At 35.6% G+C, this 25,742-nt stretch overlaps 1 long non-coding RNA gene across 5 annotated transcripts in view; it reads left to right on the top strand.

Annotated features, from left to right (window-relative positions):
* Positions 1–25,742, top strand: part of LOC129534579 (uncharacterized) — a 576,108-nt gene that overhangs the window by 501,794 nt on the left and 48,572 nt on the right. For 2 of the 5 annotated variants that reach the window (XR_010134293.1, XR_010134296.1), the window contains one exon: positions 19,661–19,878. This is a non-coding gene — a long non-coding RNA (uncharacterized lncRNA). Of the gene's footprint in view, positions 1–19,660; positions 19,912–25,742 lie in introns of those variants that run through there. The other 3 variants (XR_008681219.2, XR_010134294.1, XR_010134295.1) reach the window with 2 other exon arrangements.

Raw genomic sequence — 25,742 nt, 5'->3', positions numbered from 1 at the left:
TTTTATGAGGGTTATTTTAATGACTTTTCATTTTATCTTCTTTTACAGCATTTTATACTTGCCTGCCACATATGGTTGTGTGGGATTTTACTGTAGCAAGATTCTCAGGAAGAAATGAGGGTTGCTGAACTTCAACCCATGTTCTGATTGTGAAGTTATGAATTGATGGAGCTCTTTCAAACTAGAGGAAATTATTTATTTAATATAATGTAAAAAAGGAGATGTGCTATAAGGAATTAATAGAGAATGAGGCACTCAGAGGAAGGAACAAGAAAAAGGATCCCTTACTGGGAATAAGGTGTAAAAGAGCATAAAAAGGTAACATTTCTTAGGCTGCTAAAATGCAGGATGTAATGATGGGGGGAAAAAAAGGTCAACTGAGGGGGCAAAGATAGGAGATAGTAAAGATATTAACACCGAAAGGCTAAAAGAGGGTTGAAGCAGTAGGAAGTAGAGGTCTCTGATAAAGTTAGCATTACTTTTCTGGTATTTGACTTGGACAGGTGAAGGGCCAACTTGTCCTACTGCAAAGGAGGTTCATTTATGTGTAGTTTGTTTAAGCTCAAGGTGTTCCCTTGGTCTCAACTGGATGACATCCCACTGGCACCCTCTGGTGTGTATGACTATTTGTAACCACATGGTGGCAGTACTGGTAATACTGTATTCTCCATCCCCCTTTCACCCTTCCACCTCCCTCCCCTACCCAGAGGTGTCCAATTTTTTAGCTTCCCTGGGCCACATTGCAAGAAGAAGAATTGTCTTGGGCTACACATAAAATACACTAACATTAATGATAGCTGATGAGCTACAAAAAAAAAAATCTCATAATGTTTTAAGAAAATTTATGATTTTGTGTTGGGCTGTATTCAAAGCCGTCCTGGGCTGCATGTGACCCACAGGTCACGGGTTGGACAAGCTTGCTAGACCCTTGGCAGATCTTGGACATATGAGAAGGTGAAAAATCTATCTCCTGTTTCTCTTAGTAATCTGTAAATTAAGGAGGAACAGTACCTGTCCCCTTTCTACAGGCAGTCTACCTTTCTTTTTGATGTTCCTCCAATAGCACAAGGGAAGATCACGATGTTTCCAAGTCAATGGGCATATCATTGCCAATCTTCCATTTGTGAAAGCAACCTCCCTGATGAGAAGGAACTGAATTTTACAGAGCTGCTCTCCTGGTCCTCTGACATTATCAGAGGGTGAAAGTGAAAATAGTATTAGCTTTTAGAACCACATTGGTTTTTTACAACTGGCATCCATTTGAATTAGTCAGTGTTGTGCCAAACTGGTTAGTAAATATTTTGAATATCATACATGGTTGAATTTATTCTCTGAGCTGGACCCTCTCAATAATAATTCTTTTTGAAGGGGTGACTGGCCCTAATCTCAAGTAATTCTCAGAACCTACTAATTGTAATACTTCCTTTGGTCTCCAGCTTTGGGCCTTGGTAATAATTCTAGGGCAAAGAAAAATCCAGCTGGTCATTTTATACCAGTCTCCTAAAGAGTTTAATAATGCTGCCATGACAATAGGTAGTTCATTCCTTTTTTATTTAATAAGAATCTCTTTTATTATCTTATGCTTGCTTTGATTAATAGTAGAGTACATTATGATGTTTATCCATTTACTCATATAGGTATTCAACAGATAAATACATAGTTTGTATTATGTTTTAAGCAATTTAAGTAAAACAAAAATAAATATAAATAAAATTATAGCCATAAAACCAAGATGCTTAAGTTTTGAGATGAGAAGAACAAAAAGGTCTTAGTATGTTTAGATAAAGCATAGTGACAGTTGAACCAAAGAGATTATGTATATATTTGGAGCAGATTAATTTTACCTGGCTCTTGAAGGAAAGATAGGAATTGAAGCCTCAAAAATAGAAAGGATGTAAGGTGGAATGGAGATATCATCAGAGCATTTATCTTCTCATCTGATTTTTTTTCTTAAAAGTAGTTAATAATTTTTTCTGCTTTGAATTATATTTCTCTATTCTTATAAAATCTTGTCTGCATCTTGATTAATTTAGACATTCTTAATGACCACATCATAAACTTTTAAGAAAATAATTTCTCTATCTAAATTTTAGTTACATTTTGAGTGCCTACTTATTTGTCTTTCAGAAATAAAAGATACTGTCTTTACTGTCAAGGAACTCACAATCTAGTAATAAGGAAATATGATGGGTAATTAATACTATTCCATTCAAAGTTTCAATTTTGATAGAGAAGCAGGCAACTTACAGTCAAGGTTATTCTTTGTGTGTCAAAGAATTATTGAGAGGGGCAATAATGTGTGTCAAATAATAATCTGCATTTTGCCATCCCTGAATTAGTCTTTCCCCATCTCTCAGTAAGTAAAAATTACTTATTGATGGTCAGGGAAAGTTTCATCTTCATTTCACCCTAGGAGTTCTGGACGGGCATATACATGTCTTCACTTCTTAAAATCGACAGAATTTGAGTAGCTTGTGTTCACTGAATTCTCAGCAACATGTGACTCACCTTGCACCAACTTCGTACCAGGAATTATTTAGAAAAAGCTTTCTACTGAGCTCATCATTTTTTTCTGATGTAGAATATATATACACAATGTGAACAAAATAACACAGCAGACACTCTTGTTGTGAATTAAAAACAGAATATTTATAAACTTAACAAAAAGATAGGTAGATTTTTAAATGTCATGAACAACTTTAAAATATTACTTATAAAACCTGAAATTTAAAATATGTTTATATATAATATGATTAGTCTTAATATTAAATGGATTTGATGATACTCTTTTAGAAAGGAGTTAAAACACAAAAGAAAAATGAAAGGATGAAGACATCATTATATAATTCACCATATATATTTACTATGATTAAAACTAAATAATAATAAAAATTCTCTATCAATAACTTCTAGAACATAAATATCTCAAACCTTTAAGATAAGTTATTTCTGATGGTAGAACCATAGCTGAATTTTATTTTACTTATAATTTACTGTATTTTCCAAAACTTCTAAAACATATGTATATTATTTTTATCATCATAAAATATTAACATTTCTATAACGAAAAATTCCAACATACATTGAGAGAAAAGTCCAATCAACTTTCACACATGCAAGTTCCTATTAATAATTAAGATTTGCCCTAGATTGCTTCATCTATCCCTTATTTTATTTTCTTTTTTCAATGTTGAATTTATTTTAAAGCAAATCACAGCTATCACCATTTGCCTCTACATACTTCAGTGTGTATCTCCAAAAAGTATGAACCATTTCTTGTATAAAAACAATGTCGTTATCATTCATAACAAAATTAGCAATAATTCCTTAATACTAAATAATATCAAGCACATAAGCAATTTCCCCAGATTTTTAAAAAGCTCTTTTGTACTATTTGTTTTGTCTGAATCAAGATCTACCAAATTTCCACACATTGTTAACACTTGTGTGGAACAGTTATGTCTCTGTATGTCTTTCAATATGTAACTGTTCTCACTAATTTTTCTAAGCCACTGATTTGTTTCAGAAAAAAAAATTTTAACTTCTGGAATGGTCCTGTGCTTAACTTCCTATCTCTTATACTAGTCATAATTATAATCTTTTCTTTTTCATTCCATTTAGTCTACGTATCTGTCTATGTATCTGTCTATGACGATTTTCTTCATGTCCTGGCTTTCATTTTAGAAGAAATTCCTTCAATCAAGGATTTCTTTCTATTTTACCATTTTCTCTGACATATTTAGAGGAGCGGGATTTCCAATATATTTAGAAAGGAAGAAAAATATTTTCCTTTCTGTGGGAATGGTTTTTGTTTTTATGTTAGAGAAATCCTGCCAGAGGATGATAATTTGAAATATTTGTTCAATGCTTCTGCTCTTTCAGATGTAGAAAAATCCAGCACTCCAAATTGTTAAAAAATTTGTTTGTAAGAATTTCCCTTTTGTCACTTTTGATGAATTAAAATGTTTCTCTCTTTCTCAAGACTTTCCCTATAATAATTTTAGATCATATTCATCATATACTTGATTACTTTTTGCCTTTTTTCTTAATTTTTCTTTTGTATTATTTCATGTTTATTAATCTGATTAATATAGGAATAAAAAACAGTATACTTAATATACACAAATCCAAATAACAGATGCTGGTGAGGATGCAGAGAAAAAGGAATGCTTACACACTGTTGGTGGGAACATAAATTAGTACAACCTCTATGAAAAACAGGATGTAGATTTCTCAAAGAACTAAAAATAGAGCTATTATTTGATCCACTAACCTCACAACTAGGTATCAATCCAAAGGAAAAGAAATCATTATATCAAAAAGATACCAGCACTTGTATGTTTATTCACAGCGCTGTTCACAATAGCAAAGATATGTAATCATTCTAAGTGTTCATCAATGGATGATTGGATAAAGAAAATATGGTATATATACACCATGTAATACTACGCAGCCATAAAAAGAATGAAATAATGTCATTTGCAGCAACATGGATGGAACTGAAGGCCATTATCTTAAGTGAAACAACTCAGACACAGAAAAACAAATACCACATATTCTTACTTATAAGTAGGAGCTAAATGATATGTACACATTAATGTAAAGTATGGAATGATAAACAATGAATACTCAAAGGGTGAGAGGATAGGAGGAGCTGGATGATGAGAAATTAACTAATGAATTCAAAGTAGGTTATTCTGGTGATGAATACACTTGAATCCCTGACTTCACCGCTACACATTATATCCATGAAACAAAAGTACACCTGTACCTCATAAATTTATACAAATAAAAAGCAGTGTTAACCTAATTTTTTGAAACATTGAACCTTGTGCTAAATATTTTTTAAAATATTAAATATGCCACTATGTCAACTTTATATTCCAAAATAGCTTTATTTAATAAGGACATTGAGTACATTTTTTAGAAGTCTGATCTTTTATACATTTGAAAGAGAATTTTTTTGTTGTTCTGAAAAAAAAATCTTATTCAGACTTTAGTGTTTTCTTTAAACCGGATGAATAAAATCCTGCCAGGTTATTTCAGCAGTGCTTGCAACCTAGCTTCATTTTCTCTCTTCTAGAATCAGATTTGGCGTCCATGAAGAAAATAGGGCACAGTAGAGCAGATTCAATAGCTCCCCACTGTCATCACAACTCAGTCACCTTAAACACTGTGTACCATGCCCCAGTGTCCTCCCCCCAGTCAAAATGTATATATTTATTTAGCTTTATCTGAACATATGCTTGTTTTCCTCAACCATGTAGAATTACATTGTTTGGGAAAAAGATGTACTACAACCAAACAAAAGCAAAGCACATAAATACTTGTTGTTTTCTTATAAAGACTATTTTCAACAAAGAACGAAGTAAATATTACAGATATTCCTTTACTCTAAGATCATGATAAATTTTTCTGAGCCCAGCAACAGAAACTAGGAATTACTGATCAGGTTGCTGGAGTAATTCATCCCTTTTACATTCAATTCATGGAGGTTTTTGTTTCTCTTTTACTATTTTAGTGAATTATTTCAAGCACATGACAGACAGGAGTGAACTGAGAGAAGATCAGTACTTGCTTTAAATATTCCTTCTATTTGGATCCAAAGAGCAAATTTACATTCCTAGTCCAGTTTTTGACACTGAGACACATTGAGCCAATTCCTTTTCTTTCTTGAAATTTCCCACCACTGTGGTTTTTTTTGCTCTTTTCTGTGGTTGTCCCAGCCAAGCATGCAACTTCATTGACCAGTCTTTATTATGCCGTTGTACCTTCATATACGTTCCTGTGACTCAAGTATTGAGAGACTAGTGAGTTATTTGAAAGAAAACACATTCGAAGTATCAGAGCACAAATTATTGCATTTAGAGTTATTTATTATTACTACATTTAAGTTCACCTATGTATCTACCTGTTTAATGCTGATTTCTTTGCCCGAATTGCCTTGGCAGCACCTGTGTCAGCATTATTAGTGTTGGATTGTAAATTCCTCAGGGACAGATTATGTCTGTCTCACTTGCTGTGCACAACAACTAATAAAGCATGTTACAAAGATAGATTCTCAATGTGTTCTGATGGTGATAAATTTTACTGAGTATATTCTAATATCTTATTCTGGTTAAATTTTAAAGGAAAAACTTTACTATCAGTAGATCACACAATTAGCCCCAGTGCATTTGAAAAAGAAAACTAAGATATGAAATGTATTTCAAGTTTAGATCTGAATTATCTGAACTGTATTAATTTTGCATAAATAATTTGTGTAAGATACAATCCAAACATCATTGAGTGGCCAGTAATTTTAAAATACCTTGAAGATTAGGCTCCTGTTAATATCCAGTTAATGATGCAATGGTTTAAAAATATGTTTAATTTAGTCTTTAGTCATTTAAAATTTTAAAGTTAGGTTTGGCTGAAGATTATTATACTTCATTATGGACTGATACCATAGTTATATAATTCTTCAGTAATTAACATGCCGTTAGTATTCTCAGTTTATTTTAAGGTTGCAGTTGTAAGTGGAAGGGTGTGAAAATAAATCACTTATAAAACAAGCAAAGATTTGTCACAATATTTTTATTTGACGTTAGTAGTAATAAATTATACTCCAATGAATTTAGCAACTACTTTTTCTGTCAAAATATTAAAGTGAATTTTATTATAGAAAAGTTTTTTTTAACTTATTGCCCAATGTATTTCCATCCAATGTAAGCAACAGGATTGTGGACTTGTTTTTAGACATAGCCATCTTGGAACATGCCTAATTTACTCTAGCTTCAGAAGAATGTCTACTCTAGAAATTTTAAGAGAAACAATGTGATTTGGATTTTGCAATATTCATACCTAGGAAGTATTGTTCATCTTTTAGATGGAGATGAACCAACAGTCAGAGAATGCTCCATAGCCCTTCCATAATCCAATCTGCACAATGTCACATCAAACAAATTCTATTTGAATTTCAATACAAAGCACATTCCAAAGGAAATTAAATATTTCACTGTTTTAAATAAGGAATGTTTCTTATCTATTCAATTAATTTAGAAATAGGAATGTATGTAGATTGTTTTAATGTTAGGCTCTTTCATACTTTGTAAATTAAAGCTACTATGGTGACACTCTTGCATTGCCTGTCTGATCCCTCTAATACTGCCAAGTGAATTAGTGCATTAAGAGGCATTTACCTTCTGTTACCTACCATGGCATTTTTGCTTGGGTCCCTTTCTTGGAATGTTCTTTCTTCCCTTTCTTGGAATATTATTTTTTTCTCTTAAAATTGATTTCTTGCACCTGTTACAAGTTTCCAGTTCAAGTTGTACCTTTAATTTGAGGGCTTCCTTGACCATTCTCATTCACAATCCTCTAAGAATATGCCAAAAATGTATTAGACACTCATAAAAAATTGTCATATGACAATTGCCATCTTTGTTATTTAAGTGTTATGTTATTGTTAAACTTTGAATGTTTACAAACTTTTCTGTAGAAAATTCTATGTATTTATTTCTTTGCCAAGTGGAATACAGAGGGTTCAATAAATATATACTAAAAAGAGTGAACAAAGAAAATGAATGAAGGAAATGGTCTACAGGGCATTCTCAAACTGAGTAAACACTGTAAGGCTCTATGAAGTTGTTTCATTTGGGTAATACCAAATCAGCACTTCGATGGCAAGCAAAAACAGGCTTGTCTGTTAATGCTGGGAACGTAGAACTCATGTTATAAAGACAGATGATTTAATGCTATGAATACTATGGTTTGCTACTAGATATTATGTTTTTGATGGATTAGAACTAGTCATATGTTCAGAAGTCTTGGGAACAAACACACTTTTACAAATTGGAAAAATAATTTAAAGTACTATTTCTTTCATAAGGAGAAGACAGGTGAGTAATGAAAAAATATAGCAGTCACAAGTGGCTATTTGAGATAAGTTGGATTCAACATACACTCTAATTGGCAAGCACTATCTTTCTTTATTCTTTTTTCACCCATTAAAAATAAACAGGAATGGATATTTTCATAACTTTTGAAGGGCAAGGAAGTTATTAAGAAATAATTTCGCCTTGAAGGGTAAATATTTGTCAGTGTAGGACAAGGGCTTTTCACATTTTGTTCACTTTATTTGCTTGTTTTTTATTTGATTGTTTTTAACTGAAATGTTATATATACATAGATGCACACAAACAAAAAAACAAACAAAATTGAAGTTCTTGCAGAAAAAAAGATGAACCATAAAGAGAAATCATTTGGTATTTAAAATTTTTGTTTTTTTATATTTACAATGATAAGAAGCAGAGAAAATATGAGAAGAAAAAATATATAATATTAGGAGAGAGAAAAATCTTTTTAAAGAATAGATCATTTTTATTCATCATGATAGATATTGACCTTTTATTTCTGAAGACTTATCTTACAACCATACTTCCACTTATGTTTGGAATTCAGAGCCCCTGTGTTTCTGAGAACCCTAACTCACTAAGGAAGGCTACTTCCTACCTCTTCTATTTTTCATGCAGACCTTACAGAAAAATATAAGGTGCCTTGTGAAATAACAAAAAAAAAATGAAGCAAAATGCATTAACATTTTATGGGAGAACTGTACTTTTTTCCTTCAACAGTTTTCATATTTCACAAAGTTGGGCCTAAGTTAGCTTTGTCATGAGCACTGAGTGTGAAAGTCCATAAACTTCTCAAACTGGGGTTAGCAAATATAATTTTAGGATTTATAGATTATCTACCAGAATTTTACGTTAATATTGTATTTTCATTTAAATAATTACCCCAAAAAGACAACAAAATAAAAGCAACCTAAAAATAAGCTGAGACTTTTTATATTTCACCTTCCATGGGATGTTGCATTTAGCATAACAAGCATAGCAACTGAAATAATTTAAAATACATTTAACCTTTTTGACATGTCAAAAGGACCTTGAAATCAATCTCATTTGTAATCCAAAATAATGCTTTTTGAAAACTCTCTCCTGTTCCTCTAGCTTTCAATATTGCTCACATCCTTCAGCCTCTGTCTCTAAATTTTTACTATTAAACCTTCTCTAAGCTCCTGCCCATATAATGATTCTTTTCTTTTTTCTCCTTTCCCTTTCCTCTCTTCTTTATTTCCTCTTCTTTATTTTTGCTCAGGTAACTGAATCTTAACCATTTCATAGGCAAATACTTCCTCCTCCCATTTTGTATCTCTTGCCCACATCCCCAAACTAACCAAATGTGAAAGTACTTTGACACACGTAAATAAACATTGTAATCTGCAAAGTAAGCACTAAGAAAAGAAGAGAGAATGCTCAGCTGGTGAGTCATGCAAAAGTAAGAAAGAGAAGAGGCTGTGAATATCCATAAACCAGTAACTTTTTCAATTGTTAAATAGCATAACCTTTTTTGGATGGCCAAATAATTTCCATTCTGTTTTTGAGCAACAGTCCCGTTAGTGCTATGTGACCACATAAATTAAGAGTACTTGCACTTTACCATTACGTTAAAAATTTTTCAACCTAAGGACTAGAGTTTGGGAGAGACCATAGTTATTTTCTCAACAGTCCTCACATTTTCACATTTGAGAATGAATATAATGAAGTGGAAGTAGAATGAACCCGCTAAAGTGAGGGTAGATGATTGGATAGAATTGCACAGTATGCTTGGGATGAAAAAAAATGGGAGAATAGTAGGGAATGAAAAAATGAAGAGATCTAGGTGTCACTGAGCACAAAATAGCAAATATAAGAAGGAAAGGGAAATAGATAGGGAAATGCCAAGTGTGTCCTGTGAGAGGAAGCAATAATTTCTACAGCCATCTAAGTTGGCTGGCTTGAACAAAAAAAAGATGGAAATTCATTTTGTTAAAGGGGCCAGTTTAATCAACATTCTTTCAATAATATATATTCACTTATTTTTATTTTCCAATTGACACATAATTGTACATATTTATGGGGTATAACGTGATGTTTCAACACATGTATATATTGTGTAATGATCAAATCAGGATAATTAGCATATCCATCACCTCAAACATTCATTATTTCTTTGTGGTAGGAGCATAAAAAAATCTTCTTTTCTAGTTGTTTTGAGATATACAATACTTTCTGTTGACTGTAGTCATGCAACTGTGCAATAGAACCCCAGAATTTATTCATTTTTTCTATTGTAACTTTTACTGCTTGACCGTTCTTTTCATATATACCCCTTCAGCCTCCCCTCTCCAGTCTCTGGTAATCACTCTTCTACTCTCTACTTCTATGATATCAACTCCTTTAGAATCCGCAAGTGAGTGAGAACATGCAGTATTATCTTTCTATGTCTGGCTTATTTTACTTAACATAATGATCTTCAGATTTATCTAAGTTGTTGCAAATGACAGGATTTTACTCTTTTTAAAGGCTGAATGGTATTCTGTTGTATATGCCACATATTTTTATTCATTCATTCATTGTTGGACACAAGTTGAGTCCACATTTTGACTGTTGTTAACAGTGCTGCAATAAACATGGGAGTGCAGATATCTCTTCAACATACTGGTTTCATTTCCCTAGGATATATACTCAGTAGTGAAATTTTTGGATTACATGGAAGTTCTATTTTTAATTATTTGAGGAAACTCCGTACTGTTTTCCATAACAGCTATAATTTTTTAAAAAAGAGGGAAAAGGACTAAGTATTGTCAAGGATGTGAAGAATTTTCAACCCTCAGACATTGCTGGTTGGAAAACAAAATGATCTAGTTGTCATGGAAAACAGTTTGGCATTTCCTCAAAAAGCTAAACTTTGAATTACTTTATGATTCAGCAATTTCACTCCTACATATATAACCTAAAAATTGAAAACAGGTACTCAAATATCTATACACAAATGTCTGTAGCAGCAAAAGTTCATAATAGGCAAAAGGTGAACAAAATCCAACTTTTCATAAATGAATCAATGCATAAAGAAATTGTGGTATATACATAAAATGGGATGTTAAACAGTCAGAAAAAGGAATGAAATACTGATATATGCTACAATGTGGATGAACCTCAAAACATTTTGCTAAGTGTAGAAAGCCACACAAAAACTATTTTGTATAATTCCATTTATAGGAAATATCTAGATTGGATAGATCCATGGAGACTGAAAGCAGACTGATGATTGCTAGGAGCTGAGGAGAGGGGAAAATGATAGCTAACTGATTAATAAGTATGAAGTTTTCTTTTGGGGTGATAAAAATGTTTGAAACTTAACAAAAGTAGTGATTCCATAACATTGTAAATGTATTAAATTTCACTTTATTTTTCATCCTAAAATGTTTAATTTTATGTTATGCTAATTTTGTTTATTTTATATATGTACACAAATATATGTATATATGTGTGTATATGTGTATATATGTATGAGTATATATGTGTGTATATATACACACACATATATATAAACTATGCTGGGATACCATTTTTAATTTATTAGATTTGAAAAACACAAAAGCTTGATAATGAACAAAGTGGACTAAATTGTGAAGAAACAGTTACATTCATACATTGCTGTTAGAAATGTTGATTAGGACAAATGTCAAGGAAGAGCAATGTATTTTAATATGGCAACTCCAAAATATAATTGCAGCATCATGTATAATAATATAAGATATACCCCAAATAGCTAAAGTATAATAGAGTCACACAATGGAATGCTGCACTATGCAGCTGAAGAAACAACAACAACAAAACTCTGTATAAGCTAATATAAAAAATTTTCAAGCTATATTGCTAAGTATAAAATAATCAAAATTCAAGTGCCTTAGTGTAAAAGAAGATAAACTAGATTTTACATTTATGTGTGTGTATGCATATAAAATCTTTGATGATCCTGTGGCAAGATGGCCAAACAGGGACAGCTCCGGTCTGCAGCTCCCAGTGAGATCGATGCAGAAGGTGGGTGATTTCTGCATTTCCAACTGAGGTACCCGCTTCATCTCATTGGGACTGGTAGGACAGTGGGTGAAGCCCACGGAGGGCGAGCTGAAGCAGGGCGGAGCATCGCCTCTCCCGGGAAGCGCAAGGGATGGGGAGATTTTTCTCCCCTACCCGAGGGAAGCCATGAGGGACTGAGCCTGAGCAACTCCAGCACAGATACTGCGCTTATCCCATGGTCTTCACAACTCGCAAACCAGGAGATTCCCTCCAGTGCCTACCCCACCAGGGCCCTGGGTTTCAAGCATAAAACTGGGCGGCCATTTGGGCAGAGAGTGAACTAGCTGTTGGAGTTCTTTTTTTCCATACCCCAGTGGCACCTGGATCGCCAGTGAGACAGAACCGTTCACTCCCCTGCAAAGGGGTGCTGAAGCCAGAGAGCCAAGTGGTCTGGCTTGGCAGGTCCCAACCCCACGGAGCCCAGGAAACTAAGATCCACTGGCTTGAAATTCTCACTGCCAGCACAGCAGCAGTCTGAGATCTACCCAGGACATTTGAGCTTGGTGGGGGGAGGGGCGTCCACCATTGCTGAGGCTTGAGTAGGCAGTTTTATGCTCCACAGCTCACAGTGTAAACAAAGCCGCTGGGAAGTTCCAACTGGTCGGATCCCACTGCAGCTCAGCAAAGCTGCTGTGGCCAGACTGCCAGATTTCTCTTCTATGGGTAGGGCATCTCTGAAAAAAAGGCAGCAGCCCCAGTCAGGAACTTATAGATAAAACCTCCATCTCCCTGGGGCAGAGCACCTGGGGAAAGGGGCCGCTGTGGGCACAGCTTCAGCAGACTTAAACATCCCTGCCTGACAGCTCTGAAGAGAGCAGTGGACCTCCCAGCACAGTGTATGAGCTCTGCTAAAGTTCAGACTGCTTGCTCAAGTGGGTCCCTGACCCCCGTGTATCCTGACTGGGAGACATCTCCCAGTAGGAGCCGACAGACATCTCATACAGGAGAGCTCTGGGTGGCATCTGGCAGGTGCCCCTCTGGGACGAAGCTTCCAGAGGAAAGATCAGGCAGCAATCTTTGCTGTTCTGCAGCCTCTGCTGGTGATACCCAGGCAAACAGGGTCAGGAGTGGACCTACAGCACATTCCAGCAGACCTTCAGCAAGGAAAACTAACAAACAGAAAGGAATAGCACATCCACTCAAAGACCCCATCCGAAGGTCACCAATATCAAAGACCAAAAGTAGATACTTCCACAAAGATGGCGAGAAACCAGCACAAAAAGGCTGAAAATTCCAAAAACCAGATTGCCTCTTCTCCTCCAAAGGACCACAACTCCTCACCAGAAAGGGAACAAAACTGGACAGAGAATGAGTTTGACGAATTGACAGAAGTAGGTTTCAGAAGGTGGGTAATAACAAACTCCTCTGAGCTAAAGGAGCATGTTCTAACCCAATGTAAGGAAGTTAAGAACCTTGAAAAAAGGTTCAAAGGGAAGCCCATCAGACTAACAGCAGATCTCTCTGCAGAAACCCTGCAAGCCAGAAGAGAGTGGGGGCCAATATTCAATATTCTTAAAGGAAAGAATTTTCAAACCAGAATTTCATATCCAGCCAAACTAGGCTTCATTAGTGAAGGAGAAATAAAATCCTTTGCAGACAAGCAAATGCTGAGAGATTTTGTCACCACCAGGCCTGCCTTACAAGAGCTCCTGAAGGAAGCACTAAACACGGAAAGGAACAACCAGTACTAGCCACTGCAAAAACATACCAAATTGTAAAGAACATCAACACTGTGAAGAAACTGCATCAACTAATGGGCAAAACAACCAGATAGCATCATAATGACAGGAACAAATTCACACATAACAATATTAACCTTAAATGTAAAAGGACTAAATGCCTCAATTAAAAGACACAGACTGGCAAATTGGATAAAGAGTAAAAACCCAGTAGCATGCTGTATTCAGGAGACACATCTCACGTGCAAAGACACACATAGGCTCAAAATAAAGGGATGGAGGAATATTTACCAAGAAAATGGAAAGCATAAAAAGCAGGAGCTGCAATCCTAATCTCTGATAAAACAGACTTCAAACCAACAAAGATCAAAAGAGACAAAGAAGGGCATTATATAATGGTAAGGCATCAATGCAACAAAAAGAGCTAACTATCATAAATATATATGCATCCAATACAGGAGCACGCAGATTCATAAAGCAAGTTCTTAGAGACCTACAAAGAGACCTAGACTCCCACACGATAATAGTGGGAGACTTTAACACCCCATTGTCAATATTAGACAGATCAAACAGACAGAAAATTAACAAGGGTATTCAGTACTTGAAGTCAGCTCTGGACCAAGCTGACCTAATAGACTTCTATAGGACTCTCCACCCCAAATCAACAGAATATACAGTCTTCTCAGCACCTCATTGCACTTATTCTAAAATCAACAACATAATTGGAAGTGAAACAGTCCTCAGCAAATGTAAAAGAACAGAAATCATAACAAAAAGTCTCTCACACCACAGTGCAATCAAATTAGAACTCAGGATTAAGAAACTCACTCAAAGCTGCACAATGATATGTAAACAGAACAACCTGCTCCTGAATGACTACTAGGTAAACAATGAAATGAAAGCAGAAATAAAGATGTTCTTTGAAACCAATAAGAACAAAGACACAATGTACCAGAATCTCTGGGACACATTTAAAGCAGTATGTAGAGGGAAATTTATAGCACTAAATGCCCACAAGAGAAAGCAGGAAAGATCTAAAATTGACACCCTAACATCAAAATTGAGCTAGAGAAGCAACAGCAAACAAATTCAAAATCTAGCAAAACACTAGAAATAACTAATATCAGAGCAGAACTGAAGGAGATAAAGACACGAAAAACCCTTCAAAAAATCAATGAATCCAGGAGCTGGTGTTTTGAAAAGATCAACAAAACAGATAGACCGCTAGCCAGACGAATAAAGAAGAAAAGAAAGAAGAATCAAATAGACATAAAAAAATGATATAGGGGATATCACCACTGATCCCACAGAAATATGAACTACCATCAGAGAATACTATAGACACCCCTATGTAAATAAACTAGAAAATCTAGAAGAAATAGATAAATTCCTGGACACATACACTCTCCCAAGTCTAAACCAGGAAGAAGTCAAATCCCTGAATAAACCAATAACAAGTTCTGAAATTGAGGCAGCAATTAATAGCCTACCAACCAAAAAAAGTCCAGGACCAGACAGATTCACAGGCGAATTCTACCAGAGGTACAAAGAGGAGCTGGTACTATTCCTTCTGAAACTATTCCAAACAATAGAAGAAGACGGAATCCTTCCTAACTCATTTTATGAGGCCAACATCATCCCGATACCAAACCTAGCAGAGACACAACAAAAAAAGAAAATTTCAGGCCAATATCCCTAATGAACATCGATACAAACATCCTGAATAAAATACTGGCAAACCGAATCCAGCAGCACATCAAAAAGCTTATCCATCACGATCAAGTTGGCTTCATCCCTGGGATGCAAGGCTGGTTCAACATACGCAAATCAATAAACGTAATCCATCACATAATCAGAACCAATGACAAAAAACACATGATTATCTCAATAGATGCAGAAAAGGCCTTCAACAAAATTCAATACCCCTTGGTGCTAAAAACTCTCAATAAACTAGGTATCAATGGAACATATATCAAAATAATAAGAGCTATTTATGAAAATCCCACAGCCAATATCATGCTGCATGGGCAAGAAGTGGAAGCATTCCCTTTGAAAACCAGCACAAGACAAGGGTGCCCTCTTTCACCACTCCTGTTCAACATAGTATTGGAAGTTCTGGCCAGGGCAATCAGTCAAGAGAAAGAAATAGAGGTATTCAAATAGGAAGAGAGGAAGTCAAATTGTCTCTGTGTGCAGATGACATGATTGTATATTTAGCAAACCCCATCGTCTCAGCCCAAAATCTCCTTCACTGATAAGCAACTTCAGCAGAGTCTCAGGATACAAAATCAATGTGCAAAAATCGCATTTCTATACACCAATAATAGACAAACAAAGAGCTAAATCATGAGTGAACTCGCCTTCACAATTGCTACAAAGAGAATAAAATACCTAGGAATGCAACTTACAAGGGATGTGAAGGACCTCTTCAAAGAGAACTACAAACTGCTGCTCAAGGAAATAAGACACAAACAAATGGAAAAACATTCCATGCTCATGTATAGGAAGCATCAATATCGTGAAAATGGCCATACTGCCCAAAGTAATTTATAGATTCAATGCTATCCCCATCAAGCTACCAATGGCTTTCTTCACAGAATTGGAAAAAAACTACCTTAAACTTCATATGGAACCAAAAAACAGCCTGAATAGCCAAGACAATCCTGGGCAAGAGGAACAAAGCTGGAGGCATAACACTATGTGACTTCAAACTATACTATAAGGCTACAGTAACCAAAACAGCATGGTACTGGTACCAAAACTGATACATAGACGAATGGAACAGAACAGAGGCCTCAGAAATAACTCCACACTTCTACAGCCATCTGATCTTTGAGAAACTTAACACAAACAAGCAATGGGGAAAAGACTCCCTATTTAATAAATGTTGTTGGGAAAACTGGCTAGCCATATGCAGAAAACTGAAACTGGACCCCTTCCTTACACCTTATACAGAAATCAACTCAAGATGGATCAAAGACTTAAACCTAAGACCCAGGACCACAGAAATCCTAGAAGAAAACCTGGGCAATACCATTCAGGACATAGGCACGGGCAAAGACTTCAGGTCTAAAACACCAAAAGCAATGGCAACAAAAGTCAAAATTGACAAATGGGATCTAATTAAACTAAAGAGCTTCTGCACAGCAAAATAAACTATCATCAGAGTGAACAGGCAACCTACAAAATGGGAGAAATTTTTTGCAATCTATCCATCTGACAAAGGGCTAATATGCAGAATCTACAAAGAACTTAAACAAATTTACAAGAAAAAAAACAAGCAACCCCATCAAAAAGTGGGCGAAGGATATGAATAGACACTTCTCAAAAGAAGACATTTATGCAGCCAACAGACACATGAAAAAATGCTTATTATCACTGGTCATCAGAGAAATGCATATCAAAACCACTATGAGATACCATCTCATGCCAGTTAGAATGGCGATCATTAAAAAGTCAGGAAACAACAGATGCTAGAGAGGATGTGGAGAAATAGGGAAGCTTTTACACTGTTGGCAGGAGTGTAAATTAGCTCAACCATTGTGGAAGACAGTGTGGCAATTCCTCAAGGATCTAGAACTAGAAATGCCATTTGACCCAGCCATCCCATTACTGGGTATATACCCGAAGTATTATAAATCATTCTACTATAAAGACACATGCACACATATGTTTATTGTGTCACTATTCGCAATAGCAGAGACTTGGTACCAATCCAAATGTCCATCAGTAATAGACTGGATAAAGAAAATGTGGCACATATACACCATGGAATACTATGCAGCCATAAAAAGGATGAGTTCATGTCCTTTGCATGAGTTCATGTCATGAATGAATCTGGAAACCATCATTCTCAGCAAACTATCACAAGAACAGAAAACCAAACACGGCATGTTCTCACTCATAAGTGTGAGCTGAAATATGAGAACACATGGACATAGGAAGGGGAACATCACACACCGGGACTTGTTGGGGGGTGTGGGGCTAGGGGAGGGATAACAGTAGGAGAAATACCTAATGTAGGTAATGGGTCGATGGGTGTAGCCAGCCATGTCACGTGTATGCCTGTGTAGCAAAACTGCATGTTCTGCACATGTACCTCAGAACTTAAAGTATAATAAAGAAAAAAATAAAAAGTTGTTAAACCACATGATTCTTTCTGATTTTAAAACAATATAACTGTTTGGAATCCGTTGTTCATTGAAATACTGAAGTTATCTTACAGCATTTTAAAACATAATTTTCTTTGGATCTTGTATGAAATTACAATAAATGACGTCAACAAGTAAAAACAAATCTTTGGAAGAAAAGCGAAGACAGCAATAACAAAAAGGATGTTTATATATAGGTGTTCACTTCCTCCCTTCTCTACTCCTATTATCCCTTTCCCACCTGCACTCTGTTATTTTCCAATGCATTATTGCATCTACTGTCAAAGACACCTCTATTTCACCAAAATTGTATATACATCTGTGTCTGCATCTCCCAGGAACTCTCTCCCCAACTCTTGACCAAATAAAAGCATATTCCTTCTTGAAGCTCTCCCATTCACAGCATCTAGAGCACCACGCTAGTCTGATTCACTGTTAAGTTTCTGATTGCTCCTTCTCAGTTGTGTTTGTTTGTTTTGGCTTCTCTTTGTCTTAACTTCTAAATCCTCTTTGCCTCAAAGCTTAGCCCTAAGCCTTCCTTTCTTTTCATCTAGAATCTTGGTCCCCAGGGAATCTCATCAATGCATATGGATAAGATTCAAATATTATGCATATGCTGTGGACTCCTTGTGTTTCCTCTTTCACAAATTCCAGGTTTGTATGTCCAAGTGATTACTGGATATCTCTTGGCTATCATATAAATACCTCAAATTTGGTACATCAAAAAGGAACCCTTGCTATTCTCCTATGTATTTCTCCCTCAGTGTGTCCTACCTTAGTGAAAGGCACTATGTCTATCTTAGTGCTCCAGGCAAAAGCTGAGGAATTATCTTACTCCTCCCTAATTCATTCTCAAGTCCTATTTATTCTACCTCAAAAATATGTATCTACTTTCACTCCCTCCAAATCACTGTCATCTCTCCCATGGGCAATCATAAAAGTGTTGTAACTCTTCTCATTACTTCCTCTCTTGCCTTTTCAAAACCATTCTCCACAAAACAGCCAGAATGACACTTTAAAAGCATAAATTATTCCCACTTACAAGTTTTTAATTGGCTTCTGATTGCATTTAGAATAAAATTCATATTTCTCTTCATCCTACAAAGCATGACACAATCTGACCATGGTCTGGCTACCCTTTCATTTCCTGTTTCTAATAAACTTTTTCCAGCCACACTGACTTCTTGCATTTCTTGGAACCATCCATCTTGCCTTGGCTTCTTTCCATTTACTTTGAAATGGATGCATATGCTTCCAGTTTTTCACATGGCTAACTTCTCCTGTTTCATCTCTCAGCTTAAAGATCTCCTGCCCAGAAAATCCTTTTCTGACAACACTATCTGAAATAAGGCCCTCCTCCATTATTCTCTATATAGCTGGTCCTACAGATTTTCATCTTTAGCAATTCCAAATTTGGTATTTATTTGTGTGCTGTTATTTTCCATTTGCTATATTGGACTGTACGTGCCAACAAAAGAGGCTTTTTCCCTCATTTTCATCATGCCTTTTAGCTACCCTCCAAGAAATACAAGAGAAATAGGGGAACTATCAGACTATTCCCACATCTAGTATATTTTCTGCTGCATATCATTTTTCTAATAAGTATTTTTAATTTAATGAATTATTTACTGATTATCTATTACCTACCTGACACTCTAATAGGAGCTAAGCAATCAACAGGGAGGAGCAGTTTACAGTCTTAGGTGGACTACTGGTAGGCGAAAGGACAATACTAATCATATGTGCTCTAATAGGAGGCAGCACACAGCGATGCATGAAGCGTATGTCTTTACTTCCTTGAAAATGCGTGAACCCTGGATCCAATTCCAGGCACAGTCCTTAACAAGTGTGACAGCTGCTTCTTTTCTTTCTTTCCTTTTTTCAGACCCCAGTTGTGGTGCAGTCAGACACATAAACCTCATGGAGAATCCCTATGTAAGTGCTCCAGTTCACTGCCAGCTGTGTGAAACTGTCTTGAATATCCAGGTGAAGCCAAGTCTTCAGATGACTCAAATCCCAACCACCATTTGTCTGACTGCAACTGCAGGAGAGATCCCAAGGAAGATCACAGTTGAGCCTGACCCAAAGCCAACCCAAATATCTGTAAGAAATATTAATAAATTGTTGCAAGCCACTAACTTTTAAAGTGGTGTGTTATATAGCAATGGGTAACTAAAACAGCAATGAAATTTTTGTTTTTGCTCTAGTGTTGCTAGATTGTGTTTTTTAATACATGACAAGAAAAGAAGAAGGAATGCAATTGTTTAGCTAAGAGCAAATAAGGCAAAAGAAAACATTCAGATCAGCTTCACATTGCTTTGTGGAAACTCAGGCAGTCTCTTAATGCTTCTGAAGCCCCCTTTCCATACATGGATCCACTCATCCATCCATCCATCCATTCATTTCCCCACCCATCATTCATTTAACATTTATGGAGGGAGCTCCTACTCTGAGGCAGGCTCTTCGTTAAGCAATGAGATGCAAAATGGAATGAAACAGGATTTTGCTCTCAGAGAAAATCTGTCCAATTAGGAAAATTTATCATTCTAAAAAAAAGTACAGGTAGGTTGGGAGAGTTATAAAAATAGAAGATAACATTTTTGTTTGTTTATTTTCCTCCATGGCATTTTTGAAAACAACTATTTATCCTAAAAGTCTCAGATAGTTCTGTTAAATCAAAATCTCAAACCCACTTCTCTGTTCTCCCTATGTATTGGTTAAAACAAGTCTTAACTGAAAATAGTTGAGAATCTACTGAGGAAGATGTGTTGCTGTGGGGGATAGGTCTGGAAACAGAGAAGAGGTGGAGCAATTGAAAAAACAGGTATGTGCATCGTGTGCACTAGCCACTCACCAAGAAACACCAACAGATGCAGAAGTATGGGAGTCAGAGAAATAAGAATAATCAGGTAGTCAGCTTTAGAAACATCAGGTTTGCTAGTCACATCAATTGCAATTTCTTAATTTTATCTACATTTATTTATTCACTTTGATTCATAAGTACACAGCTATATTCATACAATATCAAATATTAAAGCAGATGAGATGCTTGGCAACATTTATATCCATTTAATTGATGTAGGCTATATAATATGGTTGGTGCTAATTTGAAAGCCATATTAGATTATTTACAGTTTTATTATCCAGGTGATTCTGCATTTCTTATATATTTTTATCAAGTATCTGCCCTGCTGCAATGACACCGGGAGTAACTTAAAGTGTTCTGAACTGATTATAAATATCTATGCATTTTATTTTTTGTTTCCCTTCCATCCACCTAGTGTTTTTTCTACAAGTATGTTTATCTTTGGTAGTCAGACCATGTTGCATGCAGTGAACCGTAAAAAATTCATAAGTTTCTCAAGTTCACTTCAAAAGCAATACCTGATCTGTCAAAACACATTTTAAACTGTCAAAATGCTTTTCCATTGTGGCCTTATTTGGTGCTGTGGTGCTTTATAACCCCAACGTGCTGGGAAAAAAGAGGTGAAAAGACTCACGTGGAGATGTTCTGCTGCAAAAAGTCAAAAAGCAATGCATTGATGTTTGGCTGAACATCCATAACCAGCAATGATTTAATAATTTATATTTGTAAATTATGTAAATACCCATTTAGACCTTGAGGAAAAAACATGTCTTTAAAAATGAAAATAAAAATCTATCATCAGGATTTTTAGATTATTTAAGATAAAACTAGCAACATTAGCCCCCTCACAGCTTACACTCTTAATTTTAAGGTATATATGAACCAGTAAAAGTTTTTTGGACAACTAGGTGTGAAGATACTGACAGTTTCAGTCTTAACACGTACTTTTATATGCAGTGTCAACTGGGGGCATAAAGCATAGTAGAATCATTATAAAAAACTTGGTAACTGCTGAACTGTAATTCTGAAACTTATTAGTCACTGCATTTCAGTATTTATTACTTATCTTGCTATAGAGTTCAAAATACTTCATTGTATTGCTGCTAAGGTCACTTGCTCAAAAAAAAAAGCTTATTGGTTCCTGTATCAGCAAGGCCAGTTAGCTTTGTTCAAATTCCTGATCTTAGGTGACCCTAGCACCTCAGCCTCACTCCTTCACAATATATTAGTAAATCTGTGTGATAAAGAATATATATTAAACATATTGATGCAACTTCATCATTATAAGAGAAAAAAATCTCAAATAGAGGGCATACTCATAGTAAAACCATAACCACAAGTACATGTGTGAGAGTTCATAATCATTACATAAATGTCTGTCTTACTTTTATACAGACATGAACAAAAGTATTCTACTATGTGACAGACACTGTGCTGAGAATTGAGGATACTCATAGCTGGGAAGCAATATAGACATTGTGCCTGTCCTCCTTGACTTACATTCCCATAAGGAACATGATGTAGAGGAAAGTACAAGTACCTTAGCCTCAACCTAGGGCCTCAGCATAAGGTGACTTCAGCACCAAGTCATCTCGGCTTAGCCTATGCCAACAGATGACTTAATTTATATGATCTTGCTTACCTTATGAGGAAAAAAAGAGTTCTAGAATATAAATTGAAAGAAAACAAATGTAATATAAAACAATACATAATATACATTAAGTCAGCTTAAGAATCTGATACTTAGAATTTTATGGAAGATAAAAAAGTAATTATTCCTTTGATTTGTTTTTTCTGTGAACACAGTCATTTTCTTCTATTCTGTGAATCATTTTGAGATAGAGAAAAGGAAGATTGACGTTAGGCAGAATCCAGTCTCCCCTGGGATCTTATGTCTGACTGTCAAGTTTTCTGTGTTCATATTTCTCTATAATACTGTAACCCTATAATACTGTAACCCTGACACTAGTTGGGCTGCCTATTCTCTGAAAGATTTAAATTATATTTGTTCAAGTTCTTATCCCACACTCTAAAGGAAGTCCAGTGACCTAATCAAGAGTTCTGTGATGTACTAGGCACTTAAATATACCAGATGCCTTCTGACCCAGAACCACTACCCTTGCCAAACCCATGACTTCAGTCATTTTTCAACTCCTACTGCTGTTTCTCACCTTCTCTCCCCTGGCCACCATAAATTTCTATGCCTATTCCTTTTCTTTGATTTCCCCTATGTCTTAGTTTGTCTTGTGCTACTATAACAGAGTACCTGAGACTGGGTAATTTATAGGCAACAGAAATTTATTTCTTACAGTTCTGGAAGCTAAGAAGTCCAGGACCAAGGCTCTACCATCTAGTGAGGGCATGCTTGCTGTGTCCTTACATGGCAGAAGGCAGAAAGGGAAAAGAGGATAAATGCTATGCCCGTACATGGCAGAGGAGCAGAGGAGTGAGAAAACTCCCTCCTGAAAGCCATTTTTTTACATTGATATTACTCTATTAATGAAGGCAGAGCTCTCATGACCTAAACATCTCTTGAAAGTCCCCACCACCTCCCAACACCATTGGCATTGGTGATTAAGTTTCCAACACATGAATTTTGGGGGACATGTTAAGTTCATAGCACCCCAAGATGACTTCATTAGTATTTATCTTTGAATATGTAGCAGCCTTCATTAAGTATTGAAGTAAAAGATAAGCTTTAAAGTTACTAAAATATGAGGCTTTAAGACTTAACCATCTTTCTTTAAAAATACGGTGCTCATTTTCTGCCAAGCTGTGCAGGAATCTTTCCTCTGCAAAATTTCTGCATTTCAATGCTTTCCACATTATTATGCAGAACATTAGCTCCTGCTACCCAGTTCACTCTTGCCTGCTAAAATAAAGGACCATCCACTCCAGACATGAGTCTTTGCTAGCACAGGAGACCTATTCAAAGCTTTCTTTTTCTTTTATTCTTTATTTATCAATCTCTGTTGCAAGATAGATGAGAATCATATACTAACGTGATTTAACTTCCCACTACTTAACTACTCTGCTTCAACTAGAAGACAGTGGAGAACAAAGGCACTTTGGGTTTTAAATAATGTTTTCTTCACTCTGTTAAAAAAAATCTTGTTCTGATTTGGAGTTAGGTGCCTCCTCCTCACTCCCACAGGAGTCATCACAGTACAGATTACCCTCTATTGTCATTATCTATTTAATCATCTATGGCTCTCACTAGGTTAGATTTCCACAAGGAAAGAAACTGTACATTTTTATCTGTTTTTTTATAATATCTAGCATTGCCTAAAAGTAGCTACTCAAGAAATATTTGTTATGTGAATGGACGAAAAATATTATATTCCTGACAATAACAAAACCTGGATTTTCTACATTTTCTATATTTATAATGTTTACAATATAGAAGATACTATGATCAAATGATTATAATAAACACTACAAACAAAAAACCCAAAACATACTGCTAGACAAGTCTCTCACTCAAAAGCTGAGGACCTTGTGGTGAGAGAAGAGAAATGAGAGCTTAGTCTTCTCACTCTGTAAGGACTTTCCTGGGGTTAGAAATCAGGCTTCCTCTCTTTCTGGGTCCTGCATCTTTCCATTATACCACATCTTAGCCTGAGGAGTCAGAGAGCCTGCCACCCTGAATTATGGAAGAAGCTAGTAAACAGCTTTCCAGAAGCAAGCATTGATTGTTTTTGCATCTCCTTACAAGCAGTGTAGAATAAGAAGCAGCTTCCAACTCCCAGAAGCTTGAGATGGCTTTTCAAGTGTGGAAAAATAACCAAGCGGGAGCACCAGCGCCTTGAGCCTCCAAGGTTGCCTTATATTCTTGGCAAAAGTACACTGGTTGTTCAAGGGCATTTTACGTTTTCAAAAGCTGTTTTTGGACACTGGGAAGGTTTAGTTTCATGAAGGTGATTTAAACTGCTTCCTTTGGGTGTGGAAAGATTAGGATTTAAGGATCGTTAAGTGAAATTCATTTAAGAATAATAAGGATTAACAGTCAAATACTGTTTGCTTGCTTGCTTATTTGTTCTGCAGATATATCTTCCAAGAAATATTTGCATTGCACATCAAAAATGAAAATAGTTTGAAAATAACTGATAATCCATAGATTAGAAAAACCTCATTGAGGATAACCATTGGATATTTAATTTCTACTGTGTCCCTCTCCTCACTCTTAAAGCTTTTCTGCATCCTATCTCTTTGGCCTCATTTCCAACCTGTCCTTCATTCAATCCTTCATGCAGCTACAGATAAGTTGCTAGAGTATATTGTAAGAGAGGTAATATATCAAAAATTGCCTCAATTCAAATCCCTGCCCCATCACTCTCTAGCTATGTGACCTTCTAGCTGTATTGACTTAGTGGTCTTGTTACTCATCCGTTGTTAAAACATGTAAGGCACTTGCATAGCACATAATAATTTATCAATAAATGTTACATAAGGCTGACAACACCTTCTCTGCAATTCCAAAGCTACAAATTTGAATGTTTCTGTGTAGTTTCTTTTATAACAAACCCTGACCTGACCCGAACACATCTGACAGCAAAGCCTGACTTGGACTGACTTTAGAGTGTATCTAGTCTATATTTATTCCACATAGTGTAAATATTTATTTATTTTATTGGAAAAATTAATTCATTTGATTACAGGATACATTATCAGATCCCATTGAGTGTTATAGAGTATGTGTGCCTTACTGTGTTTCTGAAATCTAAATAGGATCTGAATTCTGAAACACATCTGTATCCAAGAGCTTGTATAAGTCACGATGGACTCCAGGTTATAATTACTTTAATACAAGCTTCTAAATAGACTATGTTTGCTTTCAATACCATTACCTCCCTCACAATGTTTGAGCTACTCTCATCCTACCCTGTACCCCTGACTCAGTAAGTCCCAGATCAAGTGTGTATAGCTCTGTAGAAGTCCTTTTACTATTCCAAACATTGGAACTTTTCCTCTTTTTGTCCCTCTAGTTCTTAACACTGTGCTCCATACAGTTTTCTTTGCTTTACTTTGTAAATTGTATTTTTTAAAAAGTAAGTGTCACTTCAGTGAACATATAAAATTGTTCCCAATGATGATTTATGCT

Source organism: Gorilla gorilla, chromosome 5 (genome assembly GCF_029281585.2).
Source record: "Gorilla gorilla gorilla isolate KB3781 chromosome 5, NHGRI_mGorGor1-v2.1_pri, whole genome shotgun sequence".
Taxonomy (NCBI): domain Eukaryota; kingdom Metazoa; phylum Chordata; class Mammalia; order Primates; family Hominidae; genus Gorilla; species Gorilla gorilla.
Note: the sequence above shows the minus strand (reverse complement) of the source record. Positions and strands in the feature narration are given on the sequence as shown.